The sequence below is a fragment of the Eriocheir sinensis genome, chromosome 17 (assembly GCF_024679095.1).
Source record: "Eriocheir sinensis breed Jianghai 21 chromosome 17, ASM2467909v1, whole genome shotgun sequence".
NCBI classification, from domain to species: Eukaryota; Metazoa; Arthropoda; class Malacostraca; order Decapoda; family Varunidae; genus Eriocheir; species Eriocheir sinensis.
In genome coordinates this window covers 12785466-12809348 of record NC_066525.1, presented here as the reverse complement: position 1 = coordinate 12809348, position 23883 = coordinate 12785466, and the positions used below count along the sequence as shown (strand labels likewise).

The following is a 23883-nucleotide window of genomic DNA, read 5'->3' as shown; positions in this document are numbered from 1 at the left end:
AATAAATAAATAGATAAATAAATGTACTTCTGAATAGATAAATAAAATATAATGATTAATAAAAAAAGACCCAATAGATCGACAGGGTTTAAGTTTAAATCTCCGCGAAGCTTCTTATAATGCATTCGTCTAACGTTTTTCCTTTTTTCTTTCCAGGTGAGAAGTGTTCCGTGGTGTCCCGTCGGCAGTGTTCTCGCCATCGTTGTGTTGTGTCCAGGGGCGCGCTCAAGGTATTCTCTCGTGTGTTAATTCGTTGGTCCTTTATCACGAGGAAACTTTTATATCATTGTTTGTCATCGCGACGCGGGGCAGCATTTTTAAGTAAGGTGTGTTGACGTTCGATAAGGGAAGGAAATCGAGTTATTGCTTCAAAGGGGGAAGTCGTAGGAAAGTTTTTGTTTTTGTTTTATTGGAATTATTTTTTTATTATTTTGGGGTGGGGGTTAATTTGAGTAACTCATTATTATTGGTACGATTATTTTGAGGGAGCTACAGTGTGATTTTTTTTATTTATCATTTGCTGCAACTCTTAATCTTTTTTTTTTATTGTTGTCAAGTAGAATAAATTGTGAGGGATTCCTGTCTAATTTCTCTAAGGCGTATACTAAGGTGTGGGTTCGGTTATTTATGGTCTATTACCTTACTGCGCATGAACACACACACACACACACACACACACACACACACACACACACACACACACACACACACACACCGCCCATGCACTTGGCTAGATTTGACGTCTCTTCAGATTCCATAATCAGCGTGCATAACATTAGGCGCCCACTCACCACCTGCACGCACACACACCCGGACGCCCCCACACCTGCACACCCACACGCGGACCCACGTCACTCACACTCGTAATACATTTGACGTCACCGTTGACTTTATTACTGAGGTGCATAACAACCCAAGCCACGCAAACACGCACACACTCACTCCACCTACCTTACCTCCCCCCACCCACCCCCACACGCACACGCCACCTGGACACACAAATACGATTAAGGTGACGTCACATTGACTTCTTCACGTCAAACAAGACTGTGACGCAGGTGTTCGTTGTGGGTCTGACAAGGTGATGGGGATGATATTTCGGCGACACACACACACACACACACACACACACACACACACACACACTTCGGTAGCTCAATCGGTTAGAGCGCCACGCTGCAAGGCTTCACGGCCAAACAGGCAGCGGTTCGAGCTCCGCTCAGGCCGGATTCTTTCCGTTGACTAGGAGTGGTTGCTGTCCCCCCTTGAGCAAGGGGGATGGGGTGTGGAGTGTGTGAGGTCCTGGCAGTACCCAGAGATCGACAATAATGAGCACTTTCTCACGTCGTGAGGGTACCTGCTGGCGAAAGCGAGTCCAACTCGCGATCAGGCCGTGGTGAATTATACACACACTGCACCTGACGTCACTTGGACCGTGTAAGAGAGTTGACGTCAGGGCGGTGATCTTGACCTACAACGTGTGTGTGTATGTGTGTGTGTGTGAGACTTCATTCTTGCTGATGGGGAATTCCTTTGTGTGACAGTGGAAATCTAGGAAAAAACGAATATCATTTTTTCCCAGTGAGAAGCAGACCGAGAAAGAGAGAGAGGAAAATCCCGTTGAGGATTTAGCCTTTTCTCGTATTACATTAGCTTTCAACGTAAAAGGGAGTCTGGGTATTTAAACATTTAGAAGTTGACGGGGTGGACAGGAAGACATGGAAAGGACCGGGGTGGAGTGTTACAAATGAGTGAAGTATTATAGAGTTGACGGGGTGGAAATGAATAGAGGGTGTGGGGTGCGGGGTGCTGGGAAGGAGTGGGGAGGGGGGGGGGATGAACGAGATGGATGGGGTATGTATCGCATGCTATGTTGGGCAGGGTGGGTTGGGGTCAGCCTGGGATGGGATAATCCAAGCCAGCTGGACAGAGACGGAGTGGATAGAGAGGAAGAATGTGCTCATGGGATCGGGAGCTAATGGGACGGGGCGGAGGAGGGGTCGCTGGGATGGGGTGAGAATGGAACGAAGACCACGGATGGGGTGGAATCATGGAGGTAGTAGGGTGGAATCTTGCAAGTTAGCCGGGCAGGGAAGAGGTAGATGGAGAGGACAGATTAGCTAGCCAGGGCGGGGCGGGGCAGAGACGAGTAGGAGAGGCAGGGGTACGGCGATGTGAGGCAGGCAGGGCAGGAACGGGCAGGGCGTCCCGTGCTGGCTGGCTTGGTAGGGTTATTCAGCCCCCGCTGGCCGCCGCGTCAAGTTGATGAATGAGGCCTCAGGGGGCAGCCAGCCGCTCCTCTCAGGGGGCTGTGGAGTGTGGGGGGATGGCATTTGGGAGGAGGACCTAGGGAGAGGGGAAGGTAAGGATGGGGAGTCTTCCAAGCACACGTGCTGCTCGCGAGGAAAGCACGCGGGGAGCTGGGCGGGGCGATGCTGTCCTTGGTGTTCGTAACCTTATCTCCTCGAAGTGTGTGTGTGTGTGCGTGTGTGTGTGTGTGTGTGTGTGTGTGTGTGTGTGTGTGTGCTGACAAGTGCTTGCAGTAGTGGTGTGGTGGTGGTGGTGGTGGTGGAGTAGGTGGCTAACGGGTCCCTTCATCACCACCACCACCGCCGAGGACGGAGCCACCTTAACCCACATGCTAAAAATATTAAGTTGTGGGCTTGAGGACGGCTGGGCGGGTTGGCTGGGTGCACGACGTCACCCGATGTGTGTCTAGGTCAGAGAGAGAGAGAGAGAGAGAGAGAGAGAGAGAGAGAGAGAGAGAGAGAGAGAGAGAGAGAGAGAGAGAGAAAACCTTACCCTAATATCAGTGTAACGCGAAACGCACTGAAAAGAATGGAGGTGAACATTACTATTTGACCACTCGGAATTTCAGCGATATTATGTTAGCTTGCGTCTGTTATTTGGTAGTTTCCACAGGTGCGCCATTAATTATTGCCCCTCAGCACGCTTTTCTGTGTGTGTGTGTGTGTGTGTGTGTGTGTGTGTGTGTGTGTGTGTCCTCCATCCATTCATATCACTTGTCTCCCATCCTCCCAAATATCCAGGCCACTACAGGATAAATTTTGTGATGTAACGTCGAAGGCTGGACCTGTCTCTTCTACCTCTACAACTGTCTCAGCAAAACACCTCCGAAGCTCTCATATGTTTGCAGGTTACTGTGTTTTAAGAGGCTTACCCTTGCACAATCATTATTAGACAAAACTGATTCATGAGTGACTCCCAAGTGATTTTGAGTATATTGAATGGTTGACGTGATCTAGAGTTCCCCGTCCATGTCGTTGGTGAGGGTATGGGGTGTATTTCCTCGTAAATATACACGTAGTTCGATGTTTTTCCCCAGGTATGCAGTCCTTCCCGCCTGGCGAGGTCGGGTCCCACAAAGTTTGAGTGTGGTGGCGTGGGCCGCGCGTCGCTGCTCTCATACGCTTGGTTCTCTCACTCAGTTGCCAGCGAGGCTTTAGGGGGTGAGGGGCTGCTTGCTCGTGCCGGGTCGAGGTGGAAACTGAATATATAGTGTGTGGGCCGGGTAGTGAGATAATACACGTTTGGATGAGTGGTGGGGTGCTGCTACAGTGCCGGTGAAGTGCATTGCGTGTGAGATCAGTGCCTGGCAGAGTGGATTTACACCTCAGCTCAGCATCGGGGGAGTGCTCGCCTCGGCGTCGCTGCTGGGTGCGTCGGCTGCTGGTGAGGACTCGTGTTTACTGCATGGATTTCCTTCTTTCCTCCCTTGTGACTCGTGCCCCGCAGCCTGCCCTGCCCCCGCCCCGTGCAGGCCAGGCTGGGGCAGGCAGGGGCGGCTGTGTGTGGGTTTAAAGGGTGGTGGCCAGCCTGCCCGCCGCGTACAGGAGTGTATGGGGCGGCAGCAGGCGGGTGTGCCAAACTAACAGATTTTTTTGTGCAATTTTTTATAATTAGTTTTAGCAAGTTTCCATCCCCCGATAGTTAGCCAGAGGGTCACCCAGGGGTTGAGGGTGAGTGATTGGCCTCGCTCTCACCTGTTTAGGGGCCACGACACCTTCGGGAGAAGGCAATAACAAATAAACTAGGCCTACCCTGTGGCATCACCCGCTCGGGAAGGCTGTGCCCTCAGTTGGACCATAGCTGGGTCATACACAACAGACAGCCCCCTGCTGCTGACGATGCTGACTGCCGCTGTCCCTGGTGCTGTTGTTGTTGTTGGTGGTGTCCCCGTCATACGCCGCGTTAGGCTGGCATGCAGGGGGTGGTAGTGTTGCTGGGCGAGCAGGGCAGCGGCAGGGAGGGGGAGGGTGGGCGCTTTAACTCGCGACGTGTGGAAGCCCCGGTCATTGCCATTGGGTACAGGGACATGGCTCCAGCGTCAGCCTTGTGTGTGTGTATGTGTATGTGTGTGTGTGTGTGTGTGTGTGTGTCCTATATTCGATGGTGATTTCTGCTGAAGGAGGGAACCAGGGCTGTGGCTGGCGGGGTATGTGGAAGCAAGGGGTGATGGTGGTCGCGGTGGTAGTGCCTCGAGGTGGGCGCTGATTACCCCATCGCCTGTACTCTAGCTGGCTCAGGCCTCCATGTACTTAGCTATGTATGTATTCATGTATGTAGCGTACCCTGTCATGGTTGCTACTGGTCGGCAGTGTGCGCTCCGTCGATACCCTTGTGGCAGCGTCATAAAACACAATCATTCTCAGGTCTCGGCGCAGTATAACTTTTCAGCGGGGCCTGTCAGGGTACACGGTGTGGCCCTGGCACTGGCCGACACTTTGTTCACGGCCCAGCTGGGTGTGACGGTGACGGGCCGCCCTGCTGCTGCTGCACCGCTCAGCTTTTTCTCTGTACGGGGTGCTGTCGCTCTCTAGGATGACCGCCATTGTTCGCGCTGCAGGTTATACGTCACTACTTTCTTGGCTGTTATATAGTTTTTATTCCATGAGTTTGTGTACTTTGGCTGCAGTCGTCGTCCTCTTTTGCGTGGGAGGTGGTGAACGCTGGAGGAGGAAGGGAGGTACCGTGCGTGATGTGGCTCGCTGATGCACCTTTGCTCCTCCGCCCGACACAGGTGTTTCCCGCCGATGTGTAGCTTGGTGTAGCACGGAGGTTGCAACTGCCTCAGTGCCTCTGCGGTATTGAAAAGTGGAAGAACATTTTTATGTGGTTGGTGAGCAAAATTGTGCAACATTTTTCTGTTGCTGGCTATTAGGGGTAGCCATATGCAGCCCAGCACCCGGGGTGACACTACCCTCCCTCACCCCTCCCTGCAAGCCCCCATCAAGGCACCCACACCACACCGAGTCGGGACCGCGGCACAGAAATGATTCGGTCCAGTCCACGTGGCCAGCTCCCGATAGTATCTTCCTCTACCCTCTCTCTCTCTCTCTCTCTGTGTTTTTTACGCTTTTGATCCATTCATTTTTTTATTTATCATTTTCTTTTATTTCTCTAGGCCTCATCTTTGATTTGCTCATGCATGTATCAGCTCATCTTGCCAAAGTTTACATGTTTCGATGTCTGGGAGGCGAGGTGAACCAATGGGCGGGAGTGGAAGCCGCTGCTGGCTGGCCTGGCCTGGCCCTTCTTGAGAGGCGGAGTGGTATCAGTAGGAGAGGTCTGCCAAGGTTCGTTTATTTTCATTCGCCTCCTGTGTTGTGGCCAGGACGCGGCGAGCAGTACGTGGCGTGCAGAGGCCGGGCGTGAAGCTGCTGTTGGTGCTGCCACAGCACGGGGTCAGGCGACGCCCAGGCCAGACCAGACCAGGTGGTGAAGAAGGCGAGGGTTAATTTTAGGGTGCGTCGCGCTGCTGTGGTGGTCCTTGCCCTTGGTGTGGCCTCGCGTGCCTGGCTCCAGCGTGAGCCGGGCCACATGTGTCAGGCAGAGGCAGCCAAATGTCCTTGTCGCCTTGATAAGAACAGATGGATCATTATAATTTTTCCCTTAAAAGATTCATAATGTTGTAAAGTCTCATGCCAACATGTCCAGCTATTAGCTGTGGGCCCAGGGAGCGATGGAGTTAATCGGATTTATGATGCAATCTGACACGGGAAAATTATTAAACCACGTGTGCAAGACAGCCGCCACGCCGAGGAGAAAGAGGAGGGCGGAGGGCGCTGCACGGCACGGGCTGGCTGGTGGCGGCGGGAAGTGTTGTGTTATCTTGACGCTTAATATCTGTGGCCTTGTCGCTTCGGCTGTGAGGCGTGAGGCGTCCTGCCAGGCGTGAGCGTTGTGAACAAGGTCATGAACGCAACCGTTGCCTGGAAACATAATAACCCTTTCTTTCTTCAGGTTGTGTGTGTGTGTGTGTGTGTGTGTGTGTGTGTGTGTGTGTGTCGCGACGCCATCAGTGACCCTGACCTTACATTTGTGGCACAGTGGTTCTCTCTCTCTCTCTCTCTCTCTCTCTCTCTCTCTCTCTCTCTCTCTCTCTCTCTCTCGCCGTCCACCTAGGGAAACCCGAAATCGGGCGAAGTCAGTGATGCAGTCTTACATTCCACCGATGAGTGCCACGTAGATAGCAGCAGAAGGTGGAGGGAGGTGGATGCAGAGACTATGATGCGATATGTACTGTGCTGTGCTGTCGTACTGTGTGTGCTGCCGCCGCGCTGGTCCTCACCCCGTCTAGCAGCCATTTTGGTCCGTGCAGCAGTAGATTCTGGGCCTGGGTCACGGGCATCGATCCGGCCCATAAAAGTAGCATCTGCCTGCCTCGTGGTGTGTGTGTGTGTGTGTGTGTTAGCCGTGAGGTCGTGGCATGGTGAGGTTGGCTACAGAGGAGACGAGAGGAAGGGAAAAGTGAGGGTCTTGTTCCCATGAAGGTATATGCAAGAAAGGTAAAGGTGGGGACGGCAGGTGTGATACGCGCGGGGCTGCTCACCTCACCTCACCTCACCTCACGTCTCGTCACACTACACCACATCAGATAGAAGCACATCACATAACACCACCTCACATCACCTCAGATCACGTAACATCACACATCACATCACTTCAACTCCCCTCACACCCCATCACGTCATCCCGCAGCACTATGTCGCCCTTTGGAGCATTCACGTCACATCCTTTAAACCTTTCATCTGCCACTTCCACTTCCTCCACCACGGCTTCCTCTCACCCCTTTTCCATGTCTCTTCCACCATAGCTCACCACCATTACCTCACTTCAACCCTTCCACCTCCACTAGTGTCACCACATCTCCACTTGCATTTATTCAACCACCACTTACCACTTTCCCATGCCTTCCACCGCCGCCGCCATCCCATCAGTTCTTTCCCGTGTACTTTTTTCCGATCTCAGCATCATCAGAACTTCTCTCTTTGTTGCAAAATAGATGACTAGCGAATGTGAGGATAGTTACGACGGTGCTGCATTTTTCCCCGTGTGTGTGTGTGTGTGTGTGTGTGTGTGTGTGTGTGTGTGTGTGTGTGTGTGTGTGTGTGTGTGTGTGTGTGTGTGTGTGTGTGTTAAAGTTAATGGAATTGTTTATAATTTGGCAGGTAGTTAGGCACTGAAAGAAAGAAGTGTTTAGTTTCCATTCTTTCGTCCCCCTCCAATCCCCGGCCTCCTCTTCCGACACAAGAGTCACTTCTCGTCCGCTTGTTCTTGGCTTTGGTCTATTGATTTCCCAGGCAGGTCCTGAGCGCCGCGGCGGGGCCCTCAGGAGGCGGGAGGCCCACTGTGCTCCTAACTAACTAATTCTCTCACGTAATGTATCGATGTGTGCGGCTTGCGACCAGATTACTTATTCATGAGGGCTGCCTTGCCTCCTGGACTCCCGCCCCACCCTGCCGCTTCCCTCCCTTCCTCTCCTCTCTTGCCATTACTGCTCCGGGCCCCGTGGAGACGTGTTACAGCCGCCGCGTGTCATCCTGGAATAAAGTTGGTGGGTTTTAGTTGCTGGGAAAAAGATCTAGTAATAATGTAGTATAGTCTTGCTGGAGATGTAAATTCCTTGATTGACAGATGTGTACAGCCGTTCATTGGGTATCGGGAATTTGAGGATTCACTGAGTATTATTTCGAGTACCGGAACTGCTGATGGTGGCCTTAGGCCGGCCCTAGACGTAACTGTTTATCTGAACGATATAACTGATCAGATAAGAAATTTGCGCAGATTTTGATCGTTTCAGATGAACTGATCGAGCGGCATGAACAGTTGAATCATTCAAACTTTTATCTGAACGATCTAATGATTAAAACTGTACAGATTATCAGTCTATTTGTGACTTAAATAAAGTGTGCACGCCTTTTCCAGCTTTTCAGAAATACTTCATTATGAATCGCAAAACATTGGAGGAGTTTATTGACATTTACCAAACCGAAGAGTGTTTATGGAAAGTTAAGTGCAAAGAGTATCATAACCGTGACAAAAGAAACGCAGCATATGGAAAATTAATTGAAAAGTTAAGAGAAACAACACCTGATGCTGACCGTGATATGGTTGTCAAAAAAATCAATAACTTACGCACCACATATAGAAAAGAGTTGAAGAAAGTCCTCCTCGGATGACATTACGGAAACTGTGGTGTGGAAGCGATGAAAATTGTAACGATATATCGGAATGGTGTAGGGGCAGCGACGTCAGATGGCTTGCAACGATTTTTATCTGATCAGTTATATCGTTCAGATAAACAGTTACGTCTAGGGCCGGCCTTACGCGGGGTTTAGCGGGCAGCGATGCATGGGACGGACGGAGGCGATGTGGTTGTAGCCGGTGTTGTGTGCCGTCGAGGTAGTCTACAGTGATGGAACTTCCCCCTGGAAGCCTGAATCCGCATGTAGTCAGACTATCTTCCACGTTGGGCGGCGCTGATTTTGGATAAGGAAGGGTGGAGAGCTTCCTTCGCTCGGGGCGGGGGACGATGGGGTTATGTCTTCTGAAGTGTTGGGTTCCGTTCATAGGCCTAGGAAGCGCCCCACTGGAGATCTGAACCTGCACTTGGTCGGGTTCTCTTCTACTTCGAGGGGCGTGGATCGTGGATGAGGAGGGTTGGGTGCTTTACCTTCCTTCTCCTTAGGGCAGGATGTCGGGTCGTGTGACTTCCTACCAGCGTTTCCATACGTATGAGAATGCTTCCTAAATACCACAGCCAAATCAGCTTCATTAACGTTGATATATTCTTTCCACTCGTGTAAAATATGAAGATCGTTAAGTTTTAGATGATGAGTTTGACTTATTGCCGTTATTTGTGTTTGCGATAGCTTTTTGGCAGTAACCGATAACTGTAGTGTGTTGAGTAACGATTATCTGGTAACGTTTGTGACTACCTAGTGGTCAGCTGGCGGCGTGCGGCAGGAGAACGACACTCCCACACACTGAAGCAGGCAGGTAAACAAGCACTTAGGTATTAGGTCGGTAGGTAGGTATACAAGGTCTTCAGCAGGTAAACAGGCAGGTAGGTGGTAGATGATTGTGTGTGTGTGGGGGGGGGGGGGGGGGTTAGCCACCGTGCTCGCTGCCGTGCTATCAGACCCTGGGTTCGTATATCGAGTCTTTTTTATGCGCGTGAGAGACCTGCCGAGAGAATAAAAACCCGTCGTGGCGCGTGTAATGTCGAGTCAGGGCGGCGGCGGGGCGAGGCGGCAGTACCTTCCTTCCCCTGGGGCAAGCACGCGGGCTGACACACAAATAGGGCATACTAACACCTATAGGGGCATGCTCGCCCGTGTCTACGAATCCTCCCATTTAGTACTCACAAAGGTATTCACATCAGGAAAACAAAATAATCTGACAAGTTTATCTGAGGTATAAGAAATAACTAGCGTGAGAATCTATTTTGGCTCATTTTTACCTTTTAAAATTTCTAGCTTGATTACTAATTGGAAAGGTACGTATAGTGGACACCAGGTGGAGGCGTCACGCACGTTACTGGGCCGTGTGTGTGTGTGTGTGTGTGTGTGTGCAGGTGATCAACATCCAGAGAATGCGCCCTTGGGAGTGATGGCGGGGTTAGGATGGTGTGGATGGAATGAGGGCTGCAGGAAGGGGTGATTAGGCGTCGAGGGGGAGGTTTAGGGGTGGAAGAGCGGAGGTAGGGGCGGGGAAGCGAATATTACAATTTCCCAACTCGTTAAAGATTAAAACTGGTACGGTATTCCCTCATTACTGTCACTTTCCGTCGGTGCATGAATTATCTTATCACTTAGGCAGCAAATTAACCAACACGGGTAATCCCATCTAGACAGGAAGGATGAGAGGGAGGCACGGGATGGAGGGAGGAGAGAGCAAGGGATAGACTGGCATACAATAATAATACATACATAGGACTGTGAATCATACGGGCCTCTTGCAGTTTCCCTATGTTCTTATGTTCTTATGTTCTTATGAGAGCTCAGTGGAGGAGAGATTTGGAGATAAGCAGACAATTTGGGGATGCAGACGAAGGGTAAGGGGGAGAGGGCAGACAGGGTAGAAGAGGGAACCGGCCGGGGATGGGCATAGAAGTAGTTGTAGTCGGTTTGGGGATAAGGCTTTGCAACGCCTCCCCATGCAAATTCAGGGCTGCATCATGAGTAAGGAAGAGGGTAGAGGAAGAGCATCTGTGTAGGGGACATAGAGCAGATGGGATGAAGTAGAGAACCGAGGATGGTCATGCAAATTGAGGGCCACATCAGAGGGTAGAGGAAGGGCATGGGACAAGAAGACGGGCAGGATGAAGGAGAGAACCGAGGATGGTCTTGCAAATTGAGGGTTACATCAGAGGTAAGAGGAAGAGGGTACAGGAAGGGCATGGGACAAGAGGACGGGCAGGATGAAGGAGAGAACCGGCCATGGGCATGCAAGGTAAAAGGGTTAGAGTAGAGGAAGGGCATGGAGGTTAAGGGATAGAGGACAGAGAGGATGAAATAGAGAACCAGCGATGGGCATGCAAATTCCAGGCTGCATTAGAGGTGAGAGCAGGAGGGTATAGAGGAAGTAGGTAACATGGGTTTAGTCTAGTGGTTAAGTTCCCCGTGGCTGCCTGGCTGATGGCGTCTCCCTCGTGGTGTACTGTTACAAGGCTCAGCGCCGTGTAACTTCACCTGGACACTGCGCGCGAGGGAGCCGCCGGAAAAAAAGACGTGAGCGAAGGGAGGGTCAGGCGGGATGGTAAAAAGCTGGAGGGGGGTGCGGGAGGGAGGGAGGTGGAGGGAAGGTCAGTAGATGGAAAAAGCCGGTGGTGGGAGAAAAGAAGAAGGGAGGAGTACGTGGCGTCAGTGATGGAGAGAGAGAGAGAGAGAGAGAGAGAGAGAGAGAGAGAGAGAGAGAGAGAGAGAGAGAGACTATCGAAAGAGGAATTTACCAAAGAGGCTTCCAACACGGTCCCGCCTCGTCATCGCCTCGCAACACGCCGGAGGAATCGCACACAACTAAGTCCCTGACCGACTGACTGATCTGGTGACTCTGTGCGGCCTTGTTCTGAGTCCGCCTGATGGTGTACGGGCGGCGGAGGGGCGGGAGGTGGAGGGTGGGTGCAGGAGAGGAGGAGAAAGGGAGGAGAAGCAAGGAGAAAAGGGAGAGGGAAAAGACGAGGGATGGATGGATGGTCACCACGTGGTATGTGAAGTCGTTACCCGTTTTTCCGCGGCCCTTCTGTGTGTGTGTGTGTGTGTGTGTGTGTGTGTGTGTGTGTGTGAGAGAGAGAGAGACTGGCTTTTTCGGGGTATCATTAGAGGAGTATTATGTCAACTTTTGATGGGGGATGGAACGGTACAGGACGTGGTTTGGGTGAGGGCGCGCTAGGCGAGTCACATATACAAGGGCTGGTCCAGGGGGGGGATGCTGTAGTCATCATCATCATTGTTCGTGTTTATATGTTTCCTATGGGGCCGCGGGGTGACTGACTGTGCTGTGCTCGGCTGGACGGCGTTGTGTTATGCTGCGTTGTGCTGTGTGTGTTGAGTCACCATCCGCCCTTTTCTCTCTCGGGGCTCCTGTGGATTAGTAAGTGTGTTGGTGGTTGTTGCTGCTTGTGGTGGTGGGAAGGGGGCTACTTTTATTGCTGGGTGGTTTGTTTAGTTTTACGCGGACGCTGCTGTTGTTTATTGTTCTTCTTGGGTGGCTGGGTGGCTCTTTGGGTACGGTGCTTGGCTCACGATGTAGAGGTTACGAGTTCGATCCCACCAGCTCATGGCCGCTTCATAGTGAAAGAGATGTAGCCTATAAATAGCTATACCTACCACCTTTTTATCGTTCTTCTTCTTTCCCTTCTGCTTCTTCTTCATCTTCTGACTCATCTTCTTCTTCTTCTTCTTCTTCGTCTTCTTTTATTTTATTTTTCTTCTTCTTCTTCTTCTTTTTCTTCTTCTTCTTCTTCTTCTCCGTTTACTATTACTCACACATTTGTCTTGTTTTCCTTCCTATCCTCTTTTTCCCCCTCCTCCTCCTCCCAGCTTCTCCGCTCCGCCTGCTTCTCCTTTAGCAAATATTATCTGTATTAGGTCATGCTGCCGGCAACAACAATAAAACCTGCTGACTAAACACACACACACACACACACACACACACACACACACAGGTAAAGAGGAAAATAAATAAAATTGATAGGAATGATTTACACCCTCAGAAAGAGATACTACCTACTCGCTCCATTCAGTTGAGGCGCTGCGTTACGTTGTGTTTGCGTCTTCGTTTTGTTGGCAGCGTTTCGTCATTCATTCATCCTCGGCGGTGGTGGTGGTGGTGGTGGCTGCCATTGCAATCTATTTGTAAACTTTATCACGTCTGTGCGAAGGGTCCGGCGTCAACCATCCATTCATTCATCGATTTGCCTCTCAAGAGTTTAAATGGCTGTGTGTGTGTGTGTGTGTGTGTGTGTGTGTGTGTGTGTGTGTGTGTGTGTGTGTGTGTGTGATTATTTGTATTTGTCAATGTGAGGCGTTCTCTCTCTCTCTCTCTCTCTCTCTCTCTCTCTCTCTCTCTCTCTCTCTCTCTCTCTCTCTCTCTCTCCTTCTCACTTGTCTTCCATGTCCTTTCGTCTTTTCTCGTGTTGTGCATCCATTTTTTTTAATCTACCCTTTCTTTTACGTCCATGTCGCTCGCTCTTTCACTCACCCGTCGCTTCAATTTTGCCGCAGTCCTCCCTTGCTCGTGCCTCGCGGTTGCTGTTGTCCTTTAACTCGACGTCACTCTCACTGCACTGTCGCGCTGTATATAGGAGACGTAAAAATAGAAGTCTCCGAGGTTAGTACGTATTGATCCATTTATATTCACACCCTTTCTTTCCTTACAATATGCACATACTAACTCCACGATTTCCCGCGCTGTCTCTTCCTCCTTCTCTGCTCTCTCACTCATCCCTTCTCTTCCTCCTCCTCGTGTTCTGAATCTTTTGCTGCAAGAAGTAGGGCAGTAATGGCTTAAAAAATGTCCTTAACCAACATTCTGCTTCTTTAAGAATAACATATAGTGCCGCAAGTATTTTTAAAGCAAGAAAGAGAAGCCTAAGTGTCCCTTTAAAAGTCTCTTGCTCTTATGACAAGGCTCTGTAACACTCACTTTATGGAAATACTGTTCATACCTGTGTTGTAGCGAGGGTCCGTCATAATTCATTTTTCTTCCTTCGACAAAGACGCGGATGTATTTCATTTTACTACAATGTGCAATTTATTCCTTTCCTGTAGTAGTAGAGGTGGAGGTTTATATTTTGTTTTATTTCTAGGAGGAAGTTGTAGTGTGTGTGTGTGTGTGTGTGTGTGTGTGTGTGTGTTGGACTTCTCTTAACAGGCGAGTCCAATTCTTCCTCTGCAAAGGGCAATGACTGGCAGCATCGCCTTGTTTATACCCTCCTCCAGGGCCTCTTGATGCGTCTCTTGACCTCGCCCACCTGCCAAGGTTGCGTTAGGTCAGGGAAAACAGGATGGAGAGCCAAGCCGAGGGGAAAATATATTTGCCGAAGTGAACTGAGAGGCGAACAACAGACAGGCGAGTGGAGAGAGAGAGAGAGAGAGAGAGAGAGAGAGAGAGAGAGAGAGAGAGAGAGAGAGAGAGAGAATTGAGTTAGCTTTTATGTGTATTATGGTGATGTAGGTTGTGATAATGATGGTGAGAAGCAGGATTGTGATGATAATGAAAGTGATGTTCGGTTATTACAGGTTAGGTTGTAGGCAAGTGTATGCAGATTGCAGATACATATTGAGTAACATCACCACTACTATCACCACCACCACCAACAGTTCGTAGATATTCGCTCCAAGTCCGCCAGGCTCAGAGAAATAAACCGCGATGCATTTTATTACTCGGTGGAGGAGTAAAAGTTTTCCCCTCAGTCTATCTCCTTCAGTTACATTCTTCACTTCACACATCTATGTCGCTTTAAACCGTAATACTTCCGTGTGAAATGACGTGAAATCGTGCGTTAATTTTTAAAACTGTGTATCGAGGCTTCCACAAATAGAGTGAACTGAAAATATATACCGGGAATCCTGGAGGGTAAATACATTAGTTCTTCTGGAAAGGGATGACGAATGTAAGGAATCGCTGAGCCGTCACAGGTCTCCATATAAAGGGAAGTCACCGAAGAGACGACGAGTTCTTAGAATCAACAACCACGAGTAGATTTTTTTCCCCTCTTCTTTTTGCCCTATTGAAGCCTCCAACACCTTAACTGTGTGTGTTTATGTGTGTGTGTGTGTGTGTGTGTGTGTGTGTGTGTAATGGAATTGAAGGGAAGGTTCTGAGAGGAGAGTGACGAAGTTAATCCTCGGCGCTGCAGGGAACTTTTCACCGACAAGTTTAATAGAAAAAAAAAAAAAAGAGGTCAACTCGCCCTTGACTGGGTATACAAGGGCGGAGTTCGAGGATGTCCGGGAAGTGTTGGGTGGACGAGAGGAGGAAGAGGAAGAGGAGGAGGAGGAGAAGGAGGAGAAGTGTTCAGTTTCTTACGTTGGTGTTGTCTGTCTTGGTGTGGTGCAGTGGACGTGAGGCAGGTTAGGGGACAAGTGGTAATGGATGGTGATGGTAGACTAGGGTGATGGTGCTGGCGAATGGTGGTGCAGTAAATGGTCAAGGGGGGGAGGAATAAGTTGCCTGTATAATAGTACAACTTTATTTTATCCTTGTTACGTCCTTTGCGATGAGAGACAGACCCAAGAAAAAAACGTAACTTCCCTGACAAAAAAAAAAAGAAGCAGCAAAGATTATATCAAAGTAATAAGAAAAAAATAATGATCATGAGCGGTAGGAGTTTTTTTTTATTTTTTTTATTTTTTTTATTTTTTTACAGTTAAGGAGACAGCTCAAGGGGAAAAAAAGTGAGGTTGAGGTGAGGAGGCGATGGATTACACTGTCCTCAGATCTTATTCCTTCAAACCAGCAAGAAATTAACATAACTTACGCACAAAGGAGCATGAGACGATACTAGCTCTAAGGATCAAATGCTATCACGAATTCTGGTAGTGTATAAAATAACCACAGAGAAATAGAGAACTTGAGTCAGATCGAACTTGAAGCACAAAAAGATGAAAAGCTCAAATGTCCACAGCGAAAAAGAGAACATGGAGAAGATAAAACAACAACTCAAATTTAAGAGGTGACGTAACATACTACCGTCAGCTCTTTCGTCGACAGAACAGCTAAATATAACTCACACACAAGAATCCAATAAGAAATACTTACCTAGTCAACATGAGACCTTTCGTACCATTGAGAATAGCTCTCCACTGAGGGGGGAACTTTATTGAAACTGATGGGTGCGTGGGGTGGGGGGAGGAAGGGAGAGTACATGGGCGAGGGGAATGTGGAAGGGGTGTGGAAAAGGGGTGACAGGGAGAAGTGGATGTGGAAGGGTGTGTAAAATGGGGAGTTGTTGGTGCAGAGGAAAGGCTAAGAGTAATGCTGGTGATCTGAGAGAGAGAGAGAGAGAGAGAGAGAGAGAGACAGGCCCATTTCCCCGTTTCAAGGCTCGGGAAGTTTGTCAGTCAGTCAGCCAGTCTTTTCTAGCATAAAGTTACAGGCTCGATGTCTTTTTATTTTATTTTCTTTCTTTTTCCGTGGATTGTGTGGAGGCTAACTCTTGCTTGTTTCCACTAACTTTGCTTTATTTCCAGGGATGGACATGATAGTGTGTGTGTGTGTGTGTGTTGGTGCTTTATATCGGATGCTTCTTTTTTTTTTTTTTTTTTTTTTTTTTTACGTTGTGGCCTATCGCGCCGGTAGGCTTCTTCCCGGTGGGTCCTGATGGTCGGCCCAGCCCGTTCTGGCGCAGGCGAGTGTTTATAGTGGCGCCATCTTGCATTGGCTCATGCTGCCCTCCCGGAGCTCATCTTTAATCCTAGAATCTAGAGGCCGGGTTGACAGGTGGTCTTCTGGACAGCATATGGGTAGTTTTAGCCACTCGGCGGCGGCTGAAAAATCCCAGCTTGGTGGCACCGGTCGGGGATTGAACTCGCGTCCTCCTGAACGCGGGGCCGTCTTGCTATCCATTCAGCCACCGCCTACCCATGTGTGCCTTTTGATTGAGGAGAGAGAGAGAGAGAGAGAGAGAGAGGGGAGGGGGTGTTACTCTTTATATAAGGACCCAGTAATTTTGTTTCCTTACATTTTACTTTACATTCATCTTTTTCTTTCTTCCCTCCTTTTTTCCTTCCTTTCATTCTTGCATTTTTTCTTTCTCCCTTCTCAGGACACCCTCGCTTCATCGTCCAATTCCCTTCGTCCACATGCTGTCTGATGTATATAATGATTTTCTGTGTTTGTAATGGTAGGATATACGTTTTATCTTTGCAAAACTCGTGTCGCCAGCTCGTCTTGTCATTGTCCTCGATTTGGGTACAGTACGAAAGCAACTCAATCCTCCTCCTCCCCTCCCCCTCCCACGCACGTGTCTGCATCATGGTCATATTGATCACATGTGCTGACCTGCCCCAAGGGTCCTCCCCTCCTCCGACCCTTCCCCTTTTCCCTTCCTCTTCCCCTTCCTCCTTCCTCCCCCTTCCCCCGTTCATGTTTTTTTTTACTTTTATTCTTAGCCCCTTAAACACACACACACACACACACACACACACACACACACACACACACACATCTTCAAGGACGCATCAACAGCAGGAAGGTTGCAAGAATTTTACGAGAGGATCGCTGTGTGTGTGTGTGTGTGTGTGTGTGTGTGTGTGTGTGTGTGTGTGTGTGTGTGTGTGATACCCTTGCTTATCTTGGCTCTCGAGACGCTTTGGGGGGAGAGAGAGAGAGAGAGAGAGAGAGAGAGAGAGAGAGAGAGAGAGAGAGAGAGGGCAGGGGATAAATAATGGAGAAAAGATGGACAGGGATGCGAGTGAGAGCGAAAAAAGGGACATAGGGGAGGAAAGAGAGAGAGGTGCTGTAAAGGAAAGGTAAAAAGAAAAGGGAATGGGAAAGCTGCTGGGCGAGGTAATGAGGGAAGGGAGGGGGGGAGGGAGGGCGGCCGGCTGTAAATTTAACAACCCCTTCCCTCCTCCTCCCCTCCCCCCCCCTCTTATGTATAGTAGTCTTCCTGGTGTCGGCCGTTACCCATAAATCCCTCCTGGTAACTGCTTCACTACCACCATCACCACCACCACCATCACCACCACTACCTTCACTACCACCACAACCTTCACCATCACCACCACTACCTTCACCACCACCACAACCTTCACCACCACCACCATCACCACCACCACCATCACCACCACTACCTTCACTACCGTCACCACCACTACCTTCACTACCACCACTACCTACACTACACCACTACCTCCACCACCACTACCTTCACCACCACCATCACCACCACTACCTTCAACACCACCACTCTCTTCATGCCCATCCAGCTATTGTGTGCAAAACTATACCTTCCAACATAGCTTATACCCTTACCTAACTTCTTCCATCCTTCCTTCCTTCGTTTGTTGTTTTTTCTTATTCCCTGCTTTGTCCCCCCCCCTTCTTTTGTTTCTTTTCTTTTTATTCCTTTCCTCCAATTTCATACTTTCTTAGCTGCCTATCTCCATATCTTCTATTTCATCAAGGTAACGTGTGTGTGAGAGAGAGAGAGAGAGAGAGAGAGAGAGAGAGAGAGAGAGAGAGAGTTGATGAAGAGGAAGTCCTTAGTGTAAAAGAACCCGTGGAGGAAAGGGGGAGAAAGAGGAGTAAGGGGATGGAAGAAGAGGGGTGAGAGCTGAGAGGCGAGAGAAAGGAAAAAGTGCTAAGTAGATGAAACCAAGAGAGAGAGAGAGAGAGAGAGAGAGAGAGAGAGAGAGAGAGAGAGAGAGAGCTGCCTTAAGTAGTGGAGTGAGAAGAGGTGAAGAGGGGCGACAACGGAGGTAAGTGGAAGAGAGAGAGAGAGAGAGGTGGTGGTGGTGGTGGTGGTGAAGGGAAGAATAAGTGAGATGATGAAGTTGGGGAGGGAGAGGAATAAGGAAAGGGAAGAAAGGAAGGGAGAAGATAAACTGAGATAAGGTTAGGTGGAGAAGGGAGGGAAGTGCAGATGAAGGGACGACAATATAGAGAGAATAGGGAGGAGAGGGAAAAAGAGAAGAGAAAGGAGGTGAGGTAGGTAAGGAGAGAAGTGAGTGAGGGGTGTTTTGAAGGGGAGAAGGAGGGAAGGAAAACAATCTATTGGGGGTGAAGGAAGGGTAGGGAAGGGGGGGAGGGGAAGAGGTGGTGGAGGGGGGGGAGCAACATGGGGATTTGGGAACTTGAGCTGGCGGGGACCTGACTCCTGATATCGACCCCTAACGCGCGGCCTTCCTCCTCCTCCTTCTCCTATCCCCCCTTCTTCCTCCTCCTCCCTTGCCAGAGAAACACACACGCGAGGGAGGTATGGTGAAGGTGCCCCTCTTTTCCCCACTCACATACCCTCATACCACTCCCTCATCTCATCCCTCACCTATGCCCCCTTATCCCTTCATCTCTACCTCATTACTTTTTCTCTTCTCTCATTCCAAGGTGCCCCGTGTTTACCCTGACCTGCCTTCATACCCTGATACCCTACCCCATACCACTCCCTCATAAATGCCTCATCCGTACTTCTCACCCCATTCTTCATTTCCACCCTGTTCCTTTCTTTTCTTTTATCACCATCACTCCACCTTTTCTGGACTTTGCTTCACCCCTTTCTCCTATAATCTCGTACTCCACCTCTTCTATGAGCCGCTGTGTGTGTGTGTGTGTGTGTGTGTGTGTGTGTGTGTGTGTGTGTGTGTGTGTGTGTGTGTTCTTCTCTCTCTTTCCTCCTCATCACATCCTTCATCCACACATTCCTTTCTCCTCTTATATCTCCATCAGTCCACTCAGTTCCTCCCATTCCACTTCCCAATTCCACCTTAACCATACTTCCCTTTCAGTCCTGTACTCTCTCTTCTCCCTTCCTTCCTCCTCACTCAGCATGGCACAGGTCAGGACGGGGAGTCCACCAGCCCATCCCAGCACTGACTCTTGAGGGTCTGGCGCCGGCGGGACCAGCGGAGAGAAAGAACAACGGGAGGGGAGAAAGTGAGGGTGAGGGGGCAGGCCGGGGTGAGGGAAGGGATGGGAGGAGAGGGGAGCGTGGTATGTAGATGAAGGGGTAGAGTCCTCCATGGGTAGAGTGATATGGGGACTTGGAGAAGTGAGGACGAACGAAGAGAGGGAAAGATGAGGAATGATTACTAAGAAGAGAGAGGAGAAAGAGGGGAGAGGAAGAGAGCAAAGCGAGGTGAGGGAAGGATTAGGAAGATGAGGATTGGATAAGGAAGTTGGACAAAGAATAAGATGAGGAGAGAGATGATGGGTAGAGGAGAGTTCGAGTGAGGAAGAAAGAAGAATGAGGGTGGGACTGAGATGAGGAATGGTTGACGAAGAGTAAATGAGGAGGAGGAAGAGGGCAAAGTGACAGGGGAGAAGAGAAATGGTAGGTGGGAGAGAGTTTAAGTGGGGAGGAAAGATGAGATGGCGTATCATGGGTGGGGACGAGAATGGGGAGGTAAGGAAAGATCAGGGGAACAGAATATGAGGAAGGGAAGAGGGAGAGAAAAAAGGAGAAGGGGAAGGGAAGCTGTATAGTTTAAAGAAAAAAAGGATGAATTTATTTTTTCGTTCTTCCTCCATTTTTTTTTTCTCCTTTCCTTCCCTTTTTTTCACGTCCACAAAATACTGGGTGATGGCAGCGTGGGGGGGGGGGGCTAAGAGAGAGAGAGAGAGGGGGGGGGGGCAAACAGACAGACATTGAGACAGGAAAGAAGAGATTTAAGAGACGCCAGTAACAGCATAAGAGACCATAACGTAACCTACAACAGCCCTAACCGTCTCTCTCTCTCTCTCTCTCTCTCTCTCTCTCTCTCTCTCTCTCTCTCAGAAGTAGCATAAAAGCCGCATCTCTCTTTTACATTCACTTTCCTTCCCAAAGTTTGACGGAGCAATGTTTAGAAACGTAATCAGAAACTTTCTTTGGGTGGGAGTTCGTTGTGTTGTGTTTCGGAAGAATGCTCCTCCTCTTCCTGCTTCTCAACTGATGCTACTAGTCACTTTAACTCGTTCCATCCCTGTTGCCTCCCTACTTTTTTTTTTTTTTTTACTTTTTTTCTCATTATTCTTCGTCTTTTCTTTGCTTCTTTTTCTTCCGCCTCCCTACATTTCTTCTTCTTCTTCTTCTTCTTCTTCTTCTTCTTCTTCTTCTTCTTCTTCTTCTTTGGCTCCCTCCTACTTAAACTAATCCTCCTCCTCCGCCTCCTCCTCCTCATTACCATAATGTTAATGATGTGAACAGGCAAAGACATTCCGACCTCTATTGGGGCAGCAAATAATAATAATAATAATAATAATAATAATAATAATGATACCGTCGCCCACCTGCTTCCGCGTTTCTATTGCCCATATCAGTGTGTGTGTGTGTGTGTGTGTGTGTGTGTGTGTGTGTGTGTGTGTGTGTGTGTATTATCAAATTTGCCATTAAATAGATTAAACCTTGTCAAATATAATACAATCAACAGTATTTTTTTTCCTGACTTTTTATAATTTAATGTTACATCTTCAAACCACAAACTAATCACACACACACACACACACACACACACACACACACACACACACACACACACACACACACACACACACACACACACACATAGTCAAACAAACTCGGAGGGGAGGAGGAAGGAGGAGTAAATAGGAATGTCTCGGTAAGTAGGTGGGTGAGCAGGTTGTCAGGGTGAGGGAACAAGGCCAGCTGGTGGTTATGCTGGCAGGTGGGTAGGCCTCGCTGACAGTGGTGACAGGTGGTGCCGGGGGCCGGGAACGTAAGGGAGGGAGGGGAGGGAAGGGTAGTAGATGAAAAACGGAGAATAGCTTGGTAGGGGAGGGAGTCAGAGGATGTTAAGGGTACTGAAAGGGAAGGCATGAAGAAGGGGAAGGGACTGATACTGAATTACTTTGTCCCTAAAACCATGCTCAACACGGATACCCAAATGTCCCTCCCGCTCTCCCTTCCTCCATAACAAACTACCTCTTCCTTTTCTCTCTTCTCCCTCCCTCCGGCTTCCACGGGCAAGTGGTTTAGTGGTGGGCCTTAAGGCGTTTGGGACCATGTATTTACGTGGGATGGGAGTACTGTGACCTTACCCTCCAGTGTGTGTGTGTGTGTGTGTGTGTGTGTGTGTGTGTGGTTTAGGGCATAGAAGGGTTGGCCAAGGCTGCATACGGTATTTATCGGACATAATAAGTTCCGGGGAATACATTTCCCTAACTTGATGAAAGCGGAAGTAGGCTAATGCAAGAAGAAAATAAATTGCAGAGTCGGATGTTGAATGCATGATGGAAATTAGTTAAGACCGCAAGCGTTAAATTCTGATAGGGCTTGTCAGTGTTTGCATTCGTAGTGATTAATAAGCAACTTTTTTTTCATAATTGCTTTCTTTTTTCTTTTTTTTCTTTTTTTGCCCTTGAGCTGTTTCCTTTACTTAAAAAAAAAAACGCCTCGCAAACGAGACTACATTATACCATTCCTCAAGATCTTTGCGGCCAACACTCCATTCAAACATCGAACACCAAGAACCAAACTGACAGACAGCGTTCAGTCGATGTAACAGTTCCGTGGGAGGCAGTGGTTGGCGCCTCACTCAGGCTGTGGCCTCTTCCCTTCCCTGACTGGCGCTGCCGAGACATTGTGAGTGGCCGCGATTGTCGGGCCGCAAGTGGGTTGGTGGGTAACTGGGAACTGTCATCAGCCATTGTCAGCATCACCAGTAACCACCCACATCCTACCCACTCCCTCCCGCAGGCCAGGAATACCCGCTGCCTACCCACACGCAGGCCCACAGTGGGTGCTCATTCTTGGGTTTATGGCGCCTAGGAGAGAGAGAGAGAGAGAGAGAGAGAGAGAGAGAGAGAGAGAGAGAGGGGGGGGATACATAGGATAGCAGCGGTGAAGAACGGGAGGAATGAATGAAGGAAGAAAGACAGATAAATGAAAGAGGTGAATGAAGGAGGGAGAGAGAGAGAGAGAGAGAGAGAGAGAGAGAGAGAGAGAGAGAGAGAGAGAGAGAGAGAGAGAGAGAGAGAGAGACACGTAAGCGTTTTATAATTGGTAATATTTCCAATTTTTCGGGACGCCCTGTGCTGCGTCGCCCGAGTGTTGATGTTGTGGTGGTGCTGAGGGGCATTATGGGCTGAAGAGGAGCGGGGGGATTGGGGGGTGAGGCGGGAGGGGAGGGGGTCTTCTTTGGCGACCACGTGTCCAGTCAGCCCATACCCTCCTCTTGGTTTTCCTCTTTCTCTGTTTCACTCCTCCACTTCCCGACCCTATACCTAGATCAGCTCGCCCCTTCATCCTCCTCTTCCCCGTCACTTCCACCCTCACATCCCATTAGCCACGACTCCACTTGGCGCCAACAAGGAGTAAGTGGAGGCGGCGGCGGCGGCGGCGGCGGCGGCGGCGGCGGCGGCGGAGTAGGAAGAGGAGGGACGGGAGACCAGGAGTAGGGCGGTTGGCCATATAATCCCCTCCCTGCCTCCATTCCTCCCTTCCTCTCCCTGGGTTGTTGGGTCTCTCACAGTCTTCCGCGGGGCCGCCTCTCCCTCTTCCTCTTCCTCCTCCTCTTCTTCTCCTCTCCCTCGCGTACAAACGACACGGATAAGCGCGAATGTAAATTGGTTTCAAGCCGGAGACAGATTGGTTTTCTAATTGTTGTTTAATTGAGTGTGTTTGAGGGAAACTTGCCCCGCCCCGCCCCCGACAAACTGCGGCAGGAGGAGGAGGAGGAGGAGGGTGATGTGTGTACGTGTGTGTGTTTGTGTGTGCTGGGTCCCTATTACCTCTACACTCCCCATCCCTCTTCTTTTCCTCTTCCTCCTCTTAACAGTAGTGGCGATCGTGGAGGAAGATAGGTCCATAAAAAAAAATGCAATGAAGCCATGGTAGATAGGAGAAAGGCGTGGAAGGTGAAGGAAAGAGAAAGATGCTGCAGGATATTTTGGAGGTGAAGGGAAGGATGGAGGAGAGAGAGGATGTAAATAGGATACAGATGAAGGAAGGGAAGAATGAAGGAGAGAGAGAGAGAGAGAGAGAGAGAGAGAGAGAGAGAGAGAGAGAGAGAGAGAGAGAAGTGGGGGAAGTGATGGAAGTAGAAGTAGCTCAGCCCAACACGGATGGATGGGGAGGAAGAAAATGAGGAAGGGAGGGAGGAGGAGAGAGGGAGGGATGTAATGGTTCCCCAGACTGCTGACAGAGGGCAGGCAGGACGCCCCCGACCTAGGCCTATACAATAAGCCGCCATCCCCAGTACTCGGCTCGCAGGCCAGTGAGAGGAGAGAGGGAGAGGGAGAGGCCAGCAGGTTTGGGAGCATCTCTGACAGGGCGTGAGAGAAGGCAGGTGAGTGCAGCTCCGCGAGACCTGTCTGTGTGCGTGTCCGTCTGTCTGGGTCCCGACGTCTGACCTGCTTGTGTTCGTGCGTGTGTTGATGTGGCGATGCAGCGGTGATGGTGTGGTGAAGTGGTAG

General features: G+C 49.7%; 1 protein-coding gene across 4 annotated transcripts in view; it reads left to right on the top strand.

The window, feature by feature from the left end:
* The first annotated feature begins 208 nt into the window (after positions 1–208).
* LOC126999962 (uncharacterized) overlaps positions 209–23883 on the top strand; it is a 99421-nt gene continuing 75746 nt past the window's right edge. For 2 of the 4 annotated variants that reach the window (XM_050863215.1, XM_050863213.1), the window contains exon 1: positions 3058–3693. The gene's annotated coding sequence lies outside the window, so the exon portion shown is untranslated. Of the gene's footprint in view, positions 231–3056; positions 3694–23883 lie in introns of those variants that run through there. The other 2 variants (XM_050863214.1, XR_007753679.1) reach the window with 2 other exon arrangements.